The sequence below is a fragment of the Panthera pardus genome, unplaced genomic scaffold (genome assembly GCF_024362965.1).
Source record: "Panthera pardus isolate Hobbes unplaced genomic scaffold, ASM2436296v1 HiC_scaffold_24, whole genome shotgun sequence".
Lineage (NCBI taxonomy): Eukaryota > Metazoa > Chordata > Mammalia > Carnivora > Felidae > Panthera > Panthera pardus.
In genome coordinates, this window is record NW_026526810.1 from 28,740,043 (window position 1) to 28,760,115 (window position 20,073).

Below are 20,073 nucleotides of genomic sequence, written 5' to 3' on the forward strand. Positions count from 1 at the left end.
ATTTTCTTAAGTTTATTTATTTTGAGAGAGACGGAGTGAGAGCGGGGAAGGGGCAGATCGAGAGAGAGAGAGAATCCCAACTAGGCTCTGCACCCTCAGCACAGAGCCCAGTGCTGAGCTCAGTGTCACCAACCATGAGATCGTGACCTGAGCCAAAGTCAAGAGTCGGATGCCCACTGACTGAGCCACTCAGGCACCCCTTAAAAATTGCAAAACTTTATGGAACATCAAAGGCAACCTAAATGGAGTGATATACCATATTCACAGATGGAAAGATTTTTAAATGGGTAATTCTCTCCAAATTGTATAATTTCAGTCAATATTCCATTAGGGGTTCTGGTGAAATTTGACAAGTTGACCTTAAATTTTCATGGAAGGATCAAGGACCAATAATAATGAAGACAGTTTTCTAAAATATAACAGGCTTTGCTTACATGTAAATTCCATGAAGGACACAAACTTTGGTTTGCCACTGCATTTCTTATGCCTAAAACAGAGTCTGGCACATAGGAGACACTCCAGTAAATACATGCTGGATGAATTAAAACTGTGTTACTGACATAACAAATAGACAAATAGACCAATATAACAGAGAATCCAAAAATCCACTCTCATACGTATGGGACCCTGGTAAGTCAGAGGTACGGCTTTATAGATAGGGAGGGGGTGGACAGAGGGAAGAGTACCTTTTCAAAAAACATAGTACTGGGACAGTTGGTTTTCTATCCACATGGAAATGGGGAAACAATTTTTTTAATTTTGTCCTTATCATACATAATATGAAAAGGAAAAGTCTAAAATTTTAGAGGAAAATGGGAGTTTATTATTATTAAGTGTATATGAAAGGTTTCTTAAGGCACAGAACATAAAGGAAAAGATTCATATATTTGATTGCATTAAAATTGAAAACTATAAGCCAAAGAAACCATAACCAAACGTCTGAAAAACTATCATACTTAAGAGCCTGAGGGAACATAATGACTAAATGTGATACGGTTTCCTAGATGGGATCCTGGGAAGGACACAAGTCATTAGATAAAAACTAAAGAATTCTAAATAAAATATGGACTTTAGTTAATAACAGTATATCAGTATTGGTTTACTAATTGTAACAAATATATTGATATGTTAAAAGGAGAAACTGGCCTGAGGTATGTGGAACTCTCTATGCTCAAAATATTTTGATAAAACTAAAATAATTCTAAAAATTAACTTTATTTTTTATTTTTATTTTTTTAAATTTACATCCAAATTAGTTAGCATATAGTGCAACAGTGATTTCAGGAGTAGATTCCTTAATGCCCCTACCCATTTAGCCCATCCCCCCCCCACAACCCTTCCAGTTACCCTCTGTTTGTTCTCCATAGTTAAGTCTCTTATGTTTTGTTCCCCTCCCTGCTTTTATATTTGCTTCCCTTCCCTTATGTTCATCTGTTTTGTCTCTTAAAGTCCTCATATGAGTGAAGTCATATATTTGTCTTTCTCTAATTTTGCTTAGCATGATACCCTCTAGTTCCATCCATGTAGTTGCAAATGGCAAGATTTCATTCTTTTTGATTGCCAAGTAATACTCCATCATATGTATGCACCACATCTTATTTATCTATTCATCCATTGATGGACATTTGGGCTCTTTCCATGCTTTGGCTATTGTTGATAGTGCTGCTATAAACATGGGGGTGCACGTGTCCATTCGAAACAGCACATCTGTATCCCTTGGATAAATGCCTAGTAGTGCAATTGCTGGGTCGTAGGGTAGTTCTATTTTTAGTTTTTTGAGGAACCTCCGTACTGTTTTCCAGAGTGGCTGCACCAGCTTGCATTCCCAAAAATTAACTTTATTTTTAAAAACACCTTGATGAGGCCCCAGTAGTTCATTTTTGCTTTTGTTTCCCTTGACTCTGGAGACATGACTGTTTAGAAGTTGCTGTGGCTGAGGTTAAAGAGGTTGCTGCCTGTTTTCTCCTCTAGGATTTTGATGGTTTCCTGTCTCACGTTAGGTCTCTTATCCATTTTGAATTTACTTTTGCGTATGGTGCAAGAGAGTTGTCCAGTTTCATCATATTGCGTGTCACTGTCCAGTTTTCCTAACACCATTTGCTGAAGAGATTGTCTTTTTTCCATTAGATATTCTTCCCTGCTTTGTTGAAGATAAGTTGGCCACATATTTGTGGGTCCATTTCTGTGTTCTCTATTTTGTTCCGTTGATCTATGTGTCTGTTTTTGTGACAGTACCACACTGTCTTGATGACTACAGCTTTGTAATACAGCTTGAAGTTCGGATTTATAATGCCTCCAGCTTTGGTTTTGTTTTGCAACATTACTTTGGCTAATCGGGGTCTTTTCTGGTTCCATACAAGTTTTAGAATTGTTTGTTCTAGCACTCTGAAAAATGCTGGTGTTATTTTGATATGGATTGCACTGAATGTGTAGATTGTTTTGGGTAGTATACACATTTTAACAATATTCTTCCAGTCCATGAACATGGAATGCTTTTTCATGTCTTTGTGTCCTCTTCAGTTTCTTTCATAAGCATTCTATAGTTTTCAGCGTACAGATTTTTTTTTTTTTACCTCTTTGGTTAGGTTTATTCCTGGGTATCTTAAGGTTTTTGTTACAGTTGTAAATGGGACTGATTCCTTGATTTCTCTTTCTGCTGCTTCATTATTGATGCATAGAAATGCAACAGATTTCTGTGTGTTGATTTTATATACTGTGACTTTGCTGAATTGATTTGAAGGGGCACATGCATCCCAATGTTTACAGTAGCACTATCAAGAATAGCCAGATTATGGAAAGAGCCTAAATGTCCATCAACTGATGAATGGATAAAGAAGATATGGTATATAGAAGACACACACACACACACACACACACACACACACACACACAGTGGACTATTACTTGGCGATCAAAAAGAATGAAATCTTGCCATATGCAACAACATGGATGGAACTAGAATGTATTATGCTAAGTGAAATAAGTCAAACAGAGAAAGACAAATATTGTATGGTTTCACTCATATGTGGAATTTAAGGAACAAAACAGAAGAACATAGGGTAAGGGAAGGAAAAGATAAGAATAGAGAGGGAGGCAAACCGTAAGAGACTCTTAACTATAGAGAAAAAACTGAGGGTTGCTGGAAGGAAGGTGGGGGATGGATGGGCTAAATGGATGATGGGCATTAAGGAGGGCCCTTATGAGGAGCACTGGTTGTTGTACATAAGTGATGAATCACTAAATTATATTCCTGAAACCAATACTACACTATATGGTAACTAATTTGAATTCAAATAAAAATAAAGTCACCATAACCAAAATGGAAAAAATGTCACATTAGGAGAAGATATAAGGCCCAAAGTACCCAAAGGCTGTATTTAAAGTCATAGAAATCAGTAAGAAAGTACAAAACTTTCCTGTTTTGCAAAACATCAAAAATTATCAATTAAGGGGTACCTGGCTTAGTTGGTAGAGCATGCAGCTCTTGATCTTGGGGTCCTGAGTTCAGACTCCACAGTGGGCATAGAACTTCAAACAAAATAAAATTTTCATCTAAAAGTATCTAGGGCTAAGGAATTTTTATTTAAACTTTAAAGATGAGACACAGTCATTAACAAACTGGTTAAGCGCTTTGATGCCAGGCTCAGGCTTGGGTTTAAATATGATTTCCACCATTTATGCTGTTGGGGTCCTTGAGCAAGTCATTAATCCTCTCGATCTGTTTCTTCACCTGTACAATATCGATAACACCTGGTCAGGATGTCAGCTACTGAGCACCCAGTTAACCAGTTAGTCTTCATAAAGGTTGAGAGCAAGACATCAGTTGCCCATACGTTTCCCTTTATTATGTGTAGTTGTGGATTCAACATCATACTTTTACTTTAAACAAATTCTATCCCTCATCCCCCTATCATAGTACAAACATCCTGTTAAGATGTATTTTCAAAAGACTAAGCGGGGGGGCACCTGAGTGACTCAGTCGGTTAAGCGTCCACTCTTGGTTTCAGCTCAGGTCATGATTGCAGGGTTCATGAGTTGGAGCCATGCCTCAGGCTCTGCGCTTGGCAGCATGGAGCCTGCTTGGGATTCTCTCTCTCCCTGTCTCTCAAAATAAATAAATAAACATAAAAGAAAAAAAAAAAAAGGCTAAGCAGTATGCCAATTTAAAAAAATAAAAATAAGAAATGGAAAGGTTAAATCCAGTAACATCTACTGAAATACGATTAAACTTTAGTGCTCTGGAGCATTCTAGAAACACAGCTATGACATTGCTCACCACTATTAGTGACAAATAAGTGGGTTTTGTGGGTTAATATTACACTTTCACTATTAATTTAAAAAAATAGATTAAACTAGCATTGTGGTAAAAAAAAAAAAAAAAATCAACCTCCAAAGAAATCCTAATTTAATCAGGGAAAAATGTATGTTTGCCTAGGTAAGAATGTCGATTTCACCATGTTTTTCAGTGTTACTTTTTCTAATTTATGTTGTCTCCAAGCCATGTTTTTTAGTTAAGTGTCTAGAAGAGCATATTTAATACGTGGATATTACAGTTGTCACACAAAAAAGACATTATCAATTTAATGTCAAATTACTTTATATTTTCTACTGCTGTTTCATTTTTACAATTCCAAGAATTCTGTTCATTTTTTTCTATTGAAATGTATTTGACATGTAATATTATGTAAACTTAGAGCGTATAACACCATGTGTATAATTTGATGGATTTGTATATTGGAATATGATTACCATTTTGGCAATAATTAGCATCTCTGTCATATGACATAATTATCGTTTCTTTATAGTACTTAGAATAATTAAATTCTAGTGTCTTAGGGTGTCTGGTGTTTGTAATACAATATAATTGTCTGTAGTCAGTGTACTGTGTGTTAGATCCCTAGGACTTATTTACTACAGTGTTTTAAGTGTGTACCCTTCAGAGCGTCTGTCTTGTGTCCCCAGCCCCATCCGTTGATAGCCACCATTTTATTCTCTATTTTTACAAGTTTGGCTTTTTAAAATTCCACGTGTAAGTGATATCATACAGTATTTGCCTTTGGCTTGCCTCACTTAGTATAATGTGTTCAAGGTCCATCCATGTGGCAAATGGCAGGATGTCCTCCTTTCTCGTGGCTAATATTCCAGCGTGTGTCTGTATATACCACATTTTTTAATCCATTCCTCTACTGATGGGCACCTCAGCTGTGTCCTTATCTTGGCTGTTGTAAATAGTGCTGCAGCGAACATAGGGGTGCAGATGTCTTTTCAAGTTAGTGTTTGATTTTCTTCAGGTAAATACATAGAAGTCTGAATCCTATGGTAGTTCTAATTTTAATTTTTTGGGGAACCTCCATCTGTGTCCGTAGTGCCTGGACCACTTTCCATTCCTACCAACGGTGCACAAGGCTTCCCTTCTTTCCACATCCTTGCTAGCACTTGTTATTCTTGTCTTCTTGACGATGGCTGTTCCAACAGCTGTGAGGCGATATCTCACTGCTGTTTCTTTTGCATTTCCCTGATGATTAGTGATGTTGAGCATCTTTTCGTATACCTGGTGGCAATCTGTATGTCTTCTTTGGAAAAATGTCCATTTAGTTATTCTTCCCAGTTTTAAATCAGATTGTTTTTCTCTTTTTTTTTTTTTTAATTTTTTTTTTTTTTTAACATTTATTTATTTTTGAGACAGAGACAGAGCACGAACGGGGGAGGGGCAGAGAGAGAGGGAGACACAGAATCCGAAGCAGGCTCCAGGCTCTGAGCCATCAGCCCAGAGCCTGACGCGGGGCTCGAACTCACGGAGCGCGAGATCGTGACCTGAGCTGAAGTCGGACGCTCAACCGACTGAGCCACCCAGGCGCCCCTGTTTTTCTCTTACTGAGTTGTATGAATTCTCTATATATTTTGGATATTAACCCTTCATCTGATGTACGGTTTGCAAAAATTTTCTTCCATTTTTTGGGAAATGGTTGCCTTTTGTATTGTTATGTTGTTGTTGTTGTTGTTCAAAAGTTTTTTTTACTTATTTTGAGAGAAAGATTGAGAGCAAGCAAAGGAGGGGCAGAGAGAAAGGGAGACAGAATCCCAAGCAGGCTCCACACTGTCAGTGCAGAGCCTGATGCAGGGCTCAAACTCATGAACCGTGAGATCATGACCTGAGCCAATATCAAGAGTTAGACGTTTAACTGACTCAGCCACCCAGACACCCACGTTATTCATTAAGTTTGATGTAATCCCTTCTGTTGATTTTTGCTTTTGTTGTTTGATATCATATCCAAAAATCATTGCCAAAACCAGTCTCAAGGAGCTTCTTCCCTAGGAGGAGGTTTATAGTATCAGTTCTTAAGGTCAAGTCTGTAATCTATTTTGCATGAATTTTTGTGAGTGGTGTAAGATAGGTGTCCAGTTTCATTGTTCTGCATCTGTTTATCCAGTTTTCTCAACATTTGTTGAAGAGACTGTCTCTTCCCCATTTGGTGCTATTAGCCACCTTGTCAAATGTTAGTCTAAATGTATATTGTTAAATGTATAAGCAAAGGTTAATTTTGGGCTCTCCATTCTGTTTGTCAGTGTATCTGTTTTGTGCCAGTACCATACTGTTTTTAATACTATAGTTTGGTAGTATAGTTGAAATCAGGAAGTGCAATACCTCTAGTTTTGTTCATTAGCTATTTGGAGTCTTTTGTGGTTCTGTACAAACTTTACAGTTGTTTTTTTTTTGTTTTGTTTTGTTTTCTGTTTCTGTGAAGAATGCCATTAGTATTTGATGGGGATTCTGTGGAATCTGCAGATAGTTCTGAGTTGTATAGACTTTTTAACAATATTAATTCTTCCAATACATGAACACGGGCTGTCTTTCCATTTGTTTGTGTCTTTTTAGATTTTTTTTTCAGAAGTCTTATAGTTTTTGTTGTGCAAAACTTCTCACCTCCTAGGTTAAATTTATTCCTAAGTATTTTATTGTTTATGATGCTATTGTGAATAGGAAAGATTTCTTTTTTTGTGATCTTTATTATACTTTACTTTTTTTCCTTTTAAATTTTTTTTTAACGTTTATTTATTTATTTATATTTTTTTTTTTTTTTTTTTAACGTTTATTTATTTTTCAGACAGAGAGAGACAGAGCATGAATGGGGGAGGGTCAGAGAGAGGGAGACACAGAATCTGAAACAGGCTCCAGGCCCTGAGCTGTCAGCACAGAGCCCGACGTGGGGCTCGAACTCACGGACGGTGAGATCATGACCTGAGCCGAAGCCGGCCGCTCAACCGACTGAGCCACCCAGGCGCCCCTACGTTTATTTATTTTTGAGACAGAGAGAGACAGAGTGTGAACGGGGGAGGGTCAGAGAGAGGGAGACACAGAATCTGAAACAGGCTCCAGGCTCCGAGCTGTCAGCACAGAGCCCGACGCGGGGCTTGAACTCACGGACTGTGAGATCATGACCTGAGCCGAAGTCGGCCGCTCAACCGACTGAGCCACCCAGGCGCCCCTAAATTTTTATGTTTATTTTTGAGAGAGAGAGAAAGACACAGAGCACGAGCAGAGAAGGGTCAGAGAGAGGGGGGGCACACAGAATCCGAAGCAGGCTCCGGGCTCTGAGCTGTCAGCACAGAGCCTGACACGGGGCTTGAACTCACGAACCATGAGATCATGACCCGAGCCGAAGTCGCCCACTTAACCGACTGAGTCACCCAGGTGCCCCGATTATACTTTTCTTTTAAGACTTAATTGTTTTATTGAAACATAATTGACAATTAGTTTCAAGTGTACAACATATTGATTCCACAGTTCTGTGCATTACTCATTGCTCATCATGATAAGTGTAATAACCACACATTATTACAGTATCATTGATGATATTCCCTTTGCTGCACTTTTCATTTCTATGGCTTACTTATCTTACAACTGGAAGTTTGTACTTCCAGTCCTCTTTATTTTTCCATCCCTCTACTCGCCTCCCTTCTAACAATGGCCAGTTTGTTCTCTGTACTTAAGAGTCTGTTTGTTTTGTTTTTTAGATTCCAAATAAAAGTGAAACCATGTGGTATTTGTCTTTCTCTGTCTGACTTATTTCACTTAGCATAATATCCTCTAGGTCCATCCAGGTTTTTGCAGATGGCAATATCTGATTCTTTTTTATGGCCAAGTAACATTCTGTGTGTGTGTGTGTGTGTGTGTGTGTGTGTGTGTGTGTGTATGCCACATCTTCTTTATTCATCCACTGATGGACACTTCAGTTGCTTCCATATCTTGGCTATTGTACATAATGCGGTAAGGAACATAGAAGGGCATATATCTTTTGAATTAGTGTTTTCATTTTGGTGGGTAAATACCCAGTAGTGGAATTACTGGATCATTTGGTATTTCTGTTTTTAATTTCTTGAGGAACTGCCATATTGTTTTCCACAGTAGCTGCACCAATTTACGTTGTCACCAACAGTGCACAATGTTCTGTTTTCACCACAGAACCCTCACCAACGCTTGTTATTTCTTGTCTTTTGGGTACTGGACATTGTAACAGGTGTGAGGTGATGTATCATTGTGGTTTTGATTTGTATCTCCCTGATGATTAGTGATGATGAATATCTTTTCATGTGTCTGTCGGTGATCTGTAGGTCTTCTTTAGAAAAATGTCTACTCAGGTGGTCTGCTCATTTTTAATTGGATTATTTGTATTTTTTTGGTGTTGAGCTGTATGAGTTCTTTACATATTAACCCCTTATTGGAGGTATCATTTGCAAATATCTTCTCCCATTCACTAGGGAGAAAACCTTGTTTTGTTGATGGGTTTCTTTCACTATGCAAAAGCTTTTTATTTTGATGTAGTCCCAAGAGTTTATTTTTCCTTTTGTTTCCCCTGCCTGAGAAAACAGATCCATATATATGGTGCTGAAGCCAAATTCCATGACATTACTCCTTATGTTTTCTTTTAGATTTTTATGGCTTCAGGTCTCACATTTAGGTCTTTAATCCATTCTGTTTATTTTTCTGTATGATGTAATAAAGTGGTCCAGTTTCATTCTTTTGCATATAGCTGTCCAGTTTTCCCAATACCATTTCTTGAAACAACTGTCTTTTCCTCATTTTATATTCTTGCCTCTTTTGTCATAGATAAAACGACTGTTTAAGTGTGGATTTATTTCTGGGCTCTCTGTCCTGTTCCACTGAACTATGTGTCTGTATTTATGTCAGTACTATATTGTTTTGATTACTACAGCTTTGTAGTATATCTTAAAATTTGGAATTGTGATACCTCCAGCTTTGTTCTTCTTTCTCAAGATTGCTTTGGCTATTTGAGGTCTTTTGTGATTCCATGCAAATTTTAGGATTATTTGTTTTGGTTCTGTGGAAAATGCTATTAGTGTTTTGATAGGGATAGCACTGAATCTGTAGATTGCTTTAGGTAGTATGGACATTTAACAACATTCATTCTTCTAATCCATGAACATGGTATATCTTTCCACTTGTGTCATCTTCAGTTTCTTCCATCAGTGTTTTATAGGTTTTGAAGGACAAGTTCTTCACCTCATTGATGAAGCTTTTTCCTAATAATTTATTGTTCAAGGTACTGTTTCCTCATTGATTTTCTGCCTGGGTGATCTAGCCATTGATGTAAGTGGGGTGTCAAAGTCCCCTATTATTATTGTATTACTGTTAATTTCTCCCCTTGTGTCTATTAATTGTTCCTGTGTTGGGTGCATAGGATTGATCCTTTTATTATTATGTAGTGTTCTTTGTTGCTTGCTATAGTCATTGCTTTTCTTTTTTCTGTGAATATTTGAGATTTTTAAATTTTTTTATTAGAGAGCATGAGCAGGGAGAAAGAGGTGGGGGGGAGGGAGGGAGGGAGGAAAGGAAGAGAGAGAGAGAGAATGAATGAGTGAATATCTCAAGCAGGCTCCACACTCAGCACAGAGCCTGACGTGGGGCTCAGTCCCACGACCCTGGGATCACAACCAACTGGGCGACCCAGGCGCCCCTATTATTTTTTCTTCTCAGATTTTTATTTAAATTGTACGTAGTTAACATAAAGTGCAATATTGGTTTCAGGAGTAGAATTAAGTGATTCATCACTTACATACAACACCCAGTGCTCATCATAACAAGTGCCCTCCTTAATACCTGTCACCCATCTAGTCCATACCCTGGCTATCTCCCTCCCTCAATCCTCAGGTTGTTCTCTATCCTTAAGAGTCTCTGGTTTGTTTCATTCCCTCTTTTTCCCCCCTCCTGTATATTTATCTGTTTTGTTTCTTAAGTCCCACATATGGGTGAAATCATATGGTATTTGTCTTTCTCTGACTGACTTTGCTTAGCATAACACACTCTAGCTCCATCCAGGTTGTTGCAGATGGCAAGATTTCTTTCTTTTTGATGGCTGAGTTGTTCACACACTCTTCTGTGTGTGTGTGTGTGTGTGTGTGTGTGTGTGTGTGTATGCTACATCTTTATCCATTCATCAGTCGTTGGACATTAGGGCTGTCTCCATAGTTTGGCTATTGTTGATAATGCTGCTGTAAGCATTGAGGTGCATGAAACCCTTCAAATCTGTACCTTTGTATCCTTTGGATAAATACCTAGTAGTGTAATTGCTGGGTTGTAGGATGGTTCTATTTTTAACTTTTAGAGGAACCTCCATATTGTTTTCCAGAGTGGCTGCACCAGTTTGCATTCCCACCAGAGTGCAAGAGGGTTCCCCATTCTTAGCACCCTCACCAACACCTGTTGTTTCTTGTGTTGTTAATGTTAGCTATTCTGAGAGGCGTGAGGTGGTAACTCATTGTGGTTTTGATTTGTATTTCCCTGATGGTGAGTGATGTTGAGCATCTTTTCACGTGTCTGTTAGCCATCTGGATGTCTTCTTTGGAAAAGTGTGTATTCATGTCTTCTATCCACTTCTTAACTGGGTTATTTGTTTTTTGGGTGTTGAGTTTTATTAAGTTCTTTATAAGTTTTGGATACTAACCCTGTATCACATATGTCATTTGCAAATATCTTCTCCCATTCTGTAGGCTACCTTTTAGTTTTGTTGATTGTTTCCTTTGCTGTGCAGGTTTTCATCTTGATGAAGTCTCAGTAGTTCATTTTTGTTCTTGTTTCCCTTGCCTCTGGCGACATGTCTTGTAAAAAGTTGTTGCAGCCAAAGTCAGAGGAGTTACTGCCTGTGTTCTCTAAGAGATGGTTTGCTGTTTCACATTTAGGTCTTTCATCCATTTTGAATTTATTTTTGTGGATGGTGTAAGAAAGTGGTCCAGTTTCATTCTTCTGCATGTTGCTGTCCAGTTTCCCGAAGACCATTTGTTGAAGAGACCGTCTTTTTTTCCACTGGATATTTTTTCTGTTTTGTCAAAGATTAGTTGACCCTACAGGTGTGGGTCCATTTCTGGGTTTTGTGTTCTGTTCCATTGATCTACTTGTCTGTTTTTGTGCCAGTACCATACTGTTTTAATGAGTACAGCTTTATAAGAGCCTGAAATCTGGAATCATGATGCCTCCTGGTTTGTTTTTCTTTTTCAGGATTGCTTTGGCTATTTGGAGTCTTTTGTGTTTTCATACAAATTTTAGGATTATTTGTTCTAGCTCTGTGAAAAATGCTAGTGGTATTTTGATGGGGATTACATTAAATGTTTAGATTGCTTTGGGTAGTATAGACATTTTAATAATGTTTGTTCTTCTAATTCATGAGCATGGAATGCTTTTCCATTTATTGGTGTCCTCTTTAATTACTTTCATAAGTGTTATATAACTTTTAGGGTATAGATCTTTTACCTCTTTCATTAGATTTATTCCTGGGTATCCAATTGTTTTTGGTGCAATTACAAATGGGATCAATTCCTTGACTTCTTTTTCTGCTGTTTCATTATTGGTGTATAGAAATGCAACAGATTTCTGTACATTGATTTTATATCCTGCAACTGTGCTAAATTCCTGTATTAGTTCTAGCAATTTTTTGCTGGAGTCTTTCAGGCTTTCTACATAGAGTATCATGTCATCTGCAGATAGTGAAAGTTTGACTTCTTCCTTGCTGATTTGGATGCCTTTTATTTCTTTTTGTTATGTGACTGCTGAGGCTAAGACTTCCAATACTATGTTAAATAGTAATGGTAAGAGTGGACATCCTTGTCTTGTTCTTGACCATGGGGGAAAGGCTCTCTGTTTTTCCTTATTGAGGATGATATTAACTGTGAGTCTTTCATATATGGCCTTTTAGGTGTTGGGGTATGTTCTATCTATCCCTGCTTTGTTAGGGTTTTTGTCAAGAATGGATACTGTATTTTGTCAGTTGCTTTTTCTGCATCTATTGCGAGGATCATATGGTTTTTAATCCTTTCACTTATTAATGTGGTGTATCACATTAATTGATTTTCAAATATGGAACCAACCCTGCAGCCCACGAATAAATCCTACTTGATTGTGGTGAATAATTCTTTTAATGTACTGTTGAATTCGATTTCGTAGTATCTTAATGAGAATGTTTGTATCCGTGTTCATCGGGGATATTGGCCTGTAATTCTCCTTTTTAGTGGGGTCTTTGGTTTTGGAATCAAGGTGATGCTGACCTCATAGAATGAGTTTGGAAGTTTTCCTTCCATTTTTGTTTTGTGGGACAGTTTGAGAAGAATAGGTGTTAACTCTTATTTAAATGTCTGGTAGAATTCTCCTGGAAGCCATCTGGTCCTGGACTTTTGTTTGTTGGGAGATTTTTGATTACTGTTTGAATTTCTTTGTTGGTTATGGGTCTGTCCAAATTTTCTGTTTCTTCCTGTTTCAGTTTCATAGTTTGGAATTTATCCATTTCTTCAAGATTGCACAGTTTGTTGGCATATAATTTTTCATAATATTCTCTTATAATTGCCTGTATTTCTGTGGTGTTGGTTGTGATCTCTCTTCTTTCATTCATGATTTTATTTGGGTCCTTTCTCTTTTCCTTTGGATAGGTCTAGCTAGGGGCTTATCAATTTTATCCTTTCAAAGAACCAGCTCATAGTTTTGTTGATCTGTTCCACTGGGGTTTTTTTGTTTGTTTCTGTATCATTTATTTCTGCTCTAATCTCTGTTATTTCCCTTCTTCTGCTGGCTTTAGGCTTTATTTGCTGTTCCTTTTCTAGCTCCTTTAGGTGTAAGGTTAGGTTGTATATTTGAGACCTTCCTTGCTTTTTGAGGTAGGCCTGTGTTGCAATATACTTCCCTCTTAGGACTGCCTTTGCTGTGTCCCAGAGGTTTTGGACTATTAAGTTTTCATTTTCATTTGCTTCCATGCACTTTTTTATTTCCTCATTAATTTCCTGGTTATTAGGATGTTCTTTAATCTCCAAGTATTTGTGGTCTTTCCAAATCTTCCCTTGGAGTTCACTTCAAGTTTCATAGCGTTGTGATCTGAAAATAAGCATGATATAATCTCAGTCTTTTTGTACTTGTTGAGGGCTGATTTGTGACCCAGTATGTGATCTGTTCTGGAGAATGCTCCATGTGCACTCAAAAAGAATGTGTATTCTGATGCTTTAGGATGCATTGTTCTGAATATATCTGTTAAGTCCCCATCTGGTCCAGTGTGTCATTCAAGGCCATTGTTTCCTTGTTGACTTTCTGCTTAGATGATCTGTCCATTTCTGTGAGTGTGTTGTTAACGTTCTGTGTTAGTACTGTATGAGTGTCTGTAATACTACGGTATTATTGTCAATGAGTTTCTTTATGTTTGTGATTGATTTATATATTTGGATGCTTTCAAGTTGGGGGCATAAATATTTACGATTGTTAGATCTTGATGGATAGACTCTTTAATTATGACGCAGTGCCCTTCTTTATCTCTTGTTTCAGTCTTTGGTTTAGAATCTAGTTTGTCTAACATAAGTATGGCTGCTCCAACTTTCTTTTGGCATCCATTAGCATGATAGATGGTTCTCCATCCCTTCACTTTCAATCTGCCTATGTCTTCAGGTCTAAAATGAGTCTCCTGTAGATAGCATATAGATGGGTCTTGTTTTGTTATCCATTCTGATACCCTATGTCTTGTCTTTTGATTGGAGCATTTAGTCCATTTACATTCAGGGTGATTATTGAAAGATACGAGGTTAGTGCCATTGTGTTACCTATAAAGTCGGTGTTTCTGGTAATGTTCTCTTTTCTAGTCTTTGTTCCTTTTGGGTTTTTTCCCCCACTCACAGAGTCCCCCTTAATATTTCTTGCAGGGCTGGTTTAGTAGTCATGAACTCCTTTAGTTTTTCTTTGTCTGAGAAACTCTTTATCTCTCTTATTCTGAATGACATCCTTGCTGGTAAAGTATTCTTGGCTGCGTATTGGGGTTCACCTTGTTAGGGACTCTCTTTTGCTTCCTGGACCTAGATGTTTGTTTCCTTCCCCAGAGCGGGGAAGTTTTCAGCTGTTGTTTCTTCAAATGAGTTTTCTGCCTTCACTCTCTCTCTTCTCCTTCTGGCAGTCTGTAATGTGAATGCTATTATACTTGACGATGTCACAGATGCCTTTTGTCAGGTCCAGTGAGCATCTTTATGACCATTATTTTGATTTTTTTATAAAGCGTATTATGTGTATTTCATTTAGCTCTTCTTCTGTGGTTTGTCTTACTCTTCGGTATGTATTCCCCTGTCTCCTCATTTTGCCTAGCTGTTTTTTTTTATGTATTGGTCAGTCAGCAATATCTCCTGGCTTGAAAATAGTGGCCTTGTGTAGAAGCGGTCCTGTGGTGCCCTGTAGTGCAGACACCCCTGGTCACCAGAACCAAAGAGGATACGTCTTTGTGGGCGTTGTGTGCCTTCTTGTTGGGGCTAAGCTGTGATCGCCCTCAGCCCCGCCAGTTGCACTTACCTGCTTTGCCTGCTGGGGGCATCCGGGGAGTTTACTCCCCCACTGTTGACAGGCGTCTGCAGCAGCAATGGGTTTCATTAGTGGACAGGGCCGGCAGTCGGTCCAGCTGTCTGGACTTAGCCTCTGCCACAGCTGTAGGGCTTGCTCCGTCCACAGTCAGCTAAGAGGCTCAGCTGCAGGAACTGTGGGCACGTTGGTGTGTGGGCTTATTTCCACCGTGCCTCAGGGCAGGAGTCACTCTGGAGTGACTCCTGTGAGGCAGGCAGTTGCATTTGGGCAGGTCTGCAGGAGAACGCCAGGGTGGGGCGTGCGATGCTGGCAAAGTAGGTTGGAGAGTTTAGCGCTGGCTCCTGCAAGTATCAGCTATCTAAGCTGAAGAAGAAGAGAAATGGTGGCCACCAGCACTTTTGTCCCTGGAGAACTCTCCTTCCTGCAGATCCCTGCCTCTTCAACACACCTTCTAAATTTAGTCAGTTTATCTCCTTCGTGTAAACCCCAGGGGCTTTTCAGACTGCTGGTTTTGTGCTGTGTCTCTAGCCGAGTTATTTAGTGTATTGGCACTTTAAGGGCTGTGACTGTTTCCTGTCACCTGTCTCCTGAATTTTAAAGCTCCTGGGAGGAAGGCCCATTGGTTTCCAAAATCAGAGGTCATAAGGACTCCTCTTCCCCATTCTGGGTCCCCAGTGCCAGGGGTGCCTGGTGTGGGATCCTCTTCTCCATGCTTGTGATGTCCCTCCTGTTTGTGTCTAGTTACACCAGGAGGCTGGTTCCCAGCCATGTCTCCACCCCCTGCACTTGTTTATGATTAGCTGTGGAAGGTCTGTTCTGTCAGTCTTCAGGTCATTTTCAGAATTGGTCATATAGATGTAGCTGTTGTTTCAGAGTGTCCGTGGGACAGGGTGAGCTCAGGATCCTCCCACTCTGCCACCTTCCCAAAATTCTCTCAGGAGGTTTATTTTTTTGTCCAGATGTTTCACACATAGTGTATAGAAATGAAACTGATTTTGGTATGTTAGTTTTGTATTCTGCAACGTTATTGAAATAATTGATTAGCTCCAACAGTTTTTTGGTTGAGTCTTGGGATTTTCAATATACAGAATCATATCATTTAAAAATAGTGACTGGGTGGCTCAGTCGGTTAAGGGTCCGACTTCGGCCCAGGTCATGATCTCGCCATCTTGAGTTTGAGCCCCACGTTGGGCTCTGTGCTGACAGCTCAGAGCCTGGAGCCTGTTTCAGGTTCTGTGTCTCCCCCTCCGCCCCTCCTCCACTCACGCTCTGTCTCTCTCCAAAATAAATAACAAAAAATAAAAAAAAAATAAAAATAGTGACAGTTTTACTTCTTTCTTCTCAATTTGGATGGATTTTAGTTCTTTTTCTAGCCTAATTGCTAGGACTTCCAGTACTGCATTAGAAAACAGTGTTGAGAGTAGACATTCTAGGGGCGCCTGGGTGGCTCAGTTAAGTGTCTGACTTCGGCTCAGGTCATGATCTCACAGTTGGTGGGTTCGAGCCTTGCCTCCGGCTCTGTGCTGACCGCTCAGAGCCTGGAGCCCACTTCAGATTCTGTGTTTCCCCCTCTCTCTCTGCCCCTCCCCTGCTTGTGCTCTGTCTCTGCCTCTCAAAAATAAGTAAAAATGTTTTTAAAAATTTTTAAAAATAAAAGAGTGTTGAGAGTAGAGATTCTAGTCTTGTTTCTGATCTGAGAGGAAAAGCTTTCATTATTTTTCTTTCTGTGTTGAGTGTGTTATCTATAGGTTTGATGTGTATAGCCCTTAGTATGTTCCTTCTATATCCCATGTACCAAGGGTTTTTATCATGAAAGCATGTTGTATTTTGTCAAATGGTTTTTCTGCATCTATTAAGATGATCACGTGATTTTTATCTTTCATTGTGTTAATGTGATAAACCACGCGTAGTGATTGGTGTGTATTGCATCAGAGATAAATCGCACTTCGTCGTGGTGTATAACTCTTTTTATGTGTTCTTGAATTCAGTTTGCTAATATTTTGTTGAGAATGTTTGCATTTATATTCATCAGGGATACCGATGTTCAGTTTTCTTGTGGTGTCCTTATCTCACTTCGGTATCTGGCCTTGTTGAATGAGTCTGGAAGTATCTCTGCCTCCTCAATTGTTTGCAAGAGTTTGAAAAAGATTGCTGTTAATTATTCTTTGAAGGTTTGGTAGAACTTGCCTGTGAAACCATCTGGTCCTGGAGTTTTCTATGTTAAGTTTTGGTTACTGATTCAATCTCTTTGCCCATTATTCATCTTTTAAGATAGTCTATTTCTTTCTGACTCAGGGGTGGTGGGTTGTGTGTTTCTTGAAATTTATCCATTTCTTCTAGGGTAATTGACATAACAGTTGTTCATTGTAGTCTCTTCTGGTCCTATGTGTAGTACAGTTGTAATGTGTCCTTTTTCATTTCTTATTTGAATCTTTTTTTTTTTTCTTATTCTGGCTAAAGGTCTGTCAGTTTTGTTTACCTTTTCAAAGAACCAGCTTTTAGTTTTGTTGATCCTTTCTGTTGTTTTTCTGGTCTCCGTTTTATTTATTTACACTCTGATATTTATGATTTCCTTCCTTCTGATAACTTTGAGTTCGTTTTTCCGAGTTCTTTGGGGGAAAAGTTTATTTGTGATTTTTCTGATTCCGTCACATATGTATTTATTGCTATAAACTTTCCTCTCAGATCTGCTTTTATTACATCCCATGAGATTTGATATGCTGTATTTCCATTTTCCCTTGTTCCAAGGTAATTTTTATTTCCCTTTTGATTTCTTCTTTGGCCAATTGGGTTGTTCAGAGCATGTTGTTAGTTTCACATATTTGTAAATCTTCCTTCCAGTCTCCTTTTGTCGATTGCTAGTTTCATACCATAGTGGTCAGAAAAGATAATTTAAGTGGTTTCAGTCTTCTTAAATTTGCTGAGACTTGTTTTGTGCCCCGTTATGTGGAAAACATTCCATGTGCACTCAAAAGGAATACGTGTTCTGCCCCTGTTGGATAGAATGTTCTGTATACATCTGTTATTTTTGTTTAAGAGTATAGTTGTTTTCTTTCCTTGTCAATTTTCTGTCTGGATGGTTTATTGCTGACAGTGGGGTACCAAAGTCCTCTAGTATGGTTGTCTATTTCTCCCTTTACATCTGTTAGTATTTGCTTAATAGATTGTGGTGACCCAGTGTTGGGTGTGTATATAGTTACTATTGTGAGATCTTCCTGATGTATTAACCCTTTTATCATCATAAAATGATCTTCTCTGTCTCTTTTTATTGTTTGTAGGCTACATATCTGTTTTGTCTGGTCTAAGTATAGCTAGCTATTCCTGCTTTCATTTGGTTTCCATTTGCATGGAATATCCTCTTCCATCCTTTCCCTCTGAGCCTCTGTGTATCTATAAAGTTGAAATGAGCAGGGCACCTGGGTGGCTCAGTCAGTTGAGCATCCAACTTCAGCTCAGGTCATGATCTCACAGTATGTGGGTTTGAGCCCTGCGTCAGGCTCTGTGTCTTCCTCCCCACTCATGCTGTCTCTTTCAAAATTAAATAAACATTTAAAAAAAATGTTTTTTTAAGTTGAAATGAGCTTCCTATAGGCAGCATATGGTTCGGTCTTGTTTTTAATCAAGCTAGTGTGCCTTTGATTGATGGATTCAGTCCATTTCTACTGAGCGATTATTGATCTTAAGGACTTACTACTGCCATCTTCTATTTAGCCTTCTGGTTGTTTGGTATCTCCTGTTCCTTTTTCCCTTTCTTTTTACCTTCATAACATGGTGGCTTTCCATGGTGATTTGTTCAGTTTCCCTTTTTTTTTGTTTTGTTTTGTTTTGTGACTCTATTCTAGATTTTTGCTTTGTGGTTACCTTGTGGCTTACATAAAACATCCAAGGAGTCCTTTTTATGCTGATAGCACCATATTTCCATATAAAGTTTCCACCTTTTTACTCCTCCCTTTGTATTTTTGATGTCAGTTTACCTTTTTTGCTGTATATTCTTTGAGGAATTCTAGTGGTTGTAGTTTTTTTATTGCTTTTTTTGTTAAGCCTTTGTAATTAAGTGGTTAACCTATCATTCTAATACAGTTTTCCAATTCTGTTTTTTCACCTTTGACTAGAGTATAGTGCAATTTCATTTGCTTTTATGTCGCTAATTAGCGTCTTTCCATCTCAGCTTGGAGAATTCCTTCCAGCATTTCTTGAAAGACAGGTGTAATGGTGCTAAACTCTCTCAGTTTTTGTCAGGGAAAGCCTTTATTTCTCCTTCATATCTGAAGCATATCTGCCAGATAAAGTGTTCTGGGCGAGCAGCTTTTATTTTTCAGCATTTCGAATAGGTTATTCCATACCCTCCTGGTCTGTACGATGTGTGCTGTGAAATCTGATAGGGTAATGGAGGTTCCTTTGTAGGTTACCTTCATTTTTCCCTGGCTGCCTTTAAGACTTAACAGGTTCAATATAATGTCTAGGAGAGCATCTTATTGCATTGAGATAATAGAGTGTTCTGTTAGCTTTTTGGACTTGCCCAGTTCCTTCCCCAGGTTTGAGAAATTCTGTTACTATTTCTCTAAATATACTCTCTGCTCCCTTTTCCCTTTCTACTCCTCTTGGTGGACCAGTTATTCTTACATTTGTTTTTCTCATCATATATGATAGTTCTTGTAGGGTTTCTTCATTTTTAAAATCTTAGTTCTCCTGAGTCATTTCTAAATTTCTATCTTTCAGGTCAGTAATTCTTTCTTCCATCTGATCTGCCCTGTTCCCTAAGCTGTCTAATGCACTTCTTCATCTTACTCATTGAATTTGTCAGCTCCAGAAATTGTGTGGGACTTTCTAAAAATTTCAAACTCCTTTGTAAAAAAACATCTTCTGTTTAATAATTTTATTCCTAAATTGAACCATAGTCCCATTTTCTTGTAAGCTCATCAAATCTTTGTAACAACTATTTTGAATTATTTGTTAAATCATAACATTTTGCACCTTTGTGTTGCTGGAGAATTTTGTGTGTGTGCAGTACCATAGTATTGCATTTGAAATTGCACACACTTTTCTTTGTTGTTTATTTTGTTACAGTTGTAAGATTGGCAATTACAGACCTTTCTTTTGTTTCCCAGAAGGTGGTGCAATAGCTCAAGTTTTTGGTTTCTTCTTAACCTTAGCTGGTTCTGGGGCTGCACTCAGGAATGCATGTAAAAAAAAAGCCAATGTAGAAGCTTGTAGGAGGTGAGGGGAAGTATAGGCTTAGCACT

At 38.5% G+C, this 20,073-nt stretch overlaps 1 long non-coding RNA gene across 9 annotated transcripts in view; it reads left to right on the forward strand.

Moving 5' to 3' along the window:
* LOC109262772 (uncharacterized) overlaps positions 1–20,073 on the forward strand; it is a 67,033-nt gene that overhangs the window by 4,772 nt on the left and 42,188 nt on the right. The gene's annotated exons all lie outside the window — the stretch shown is intronic.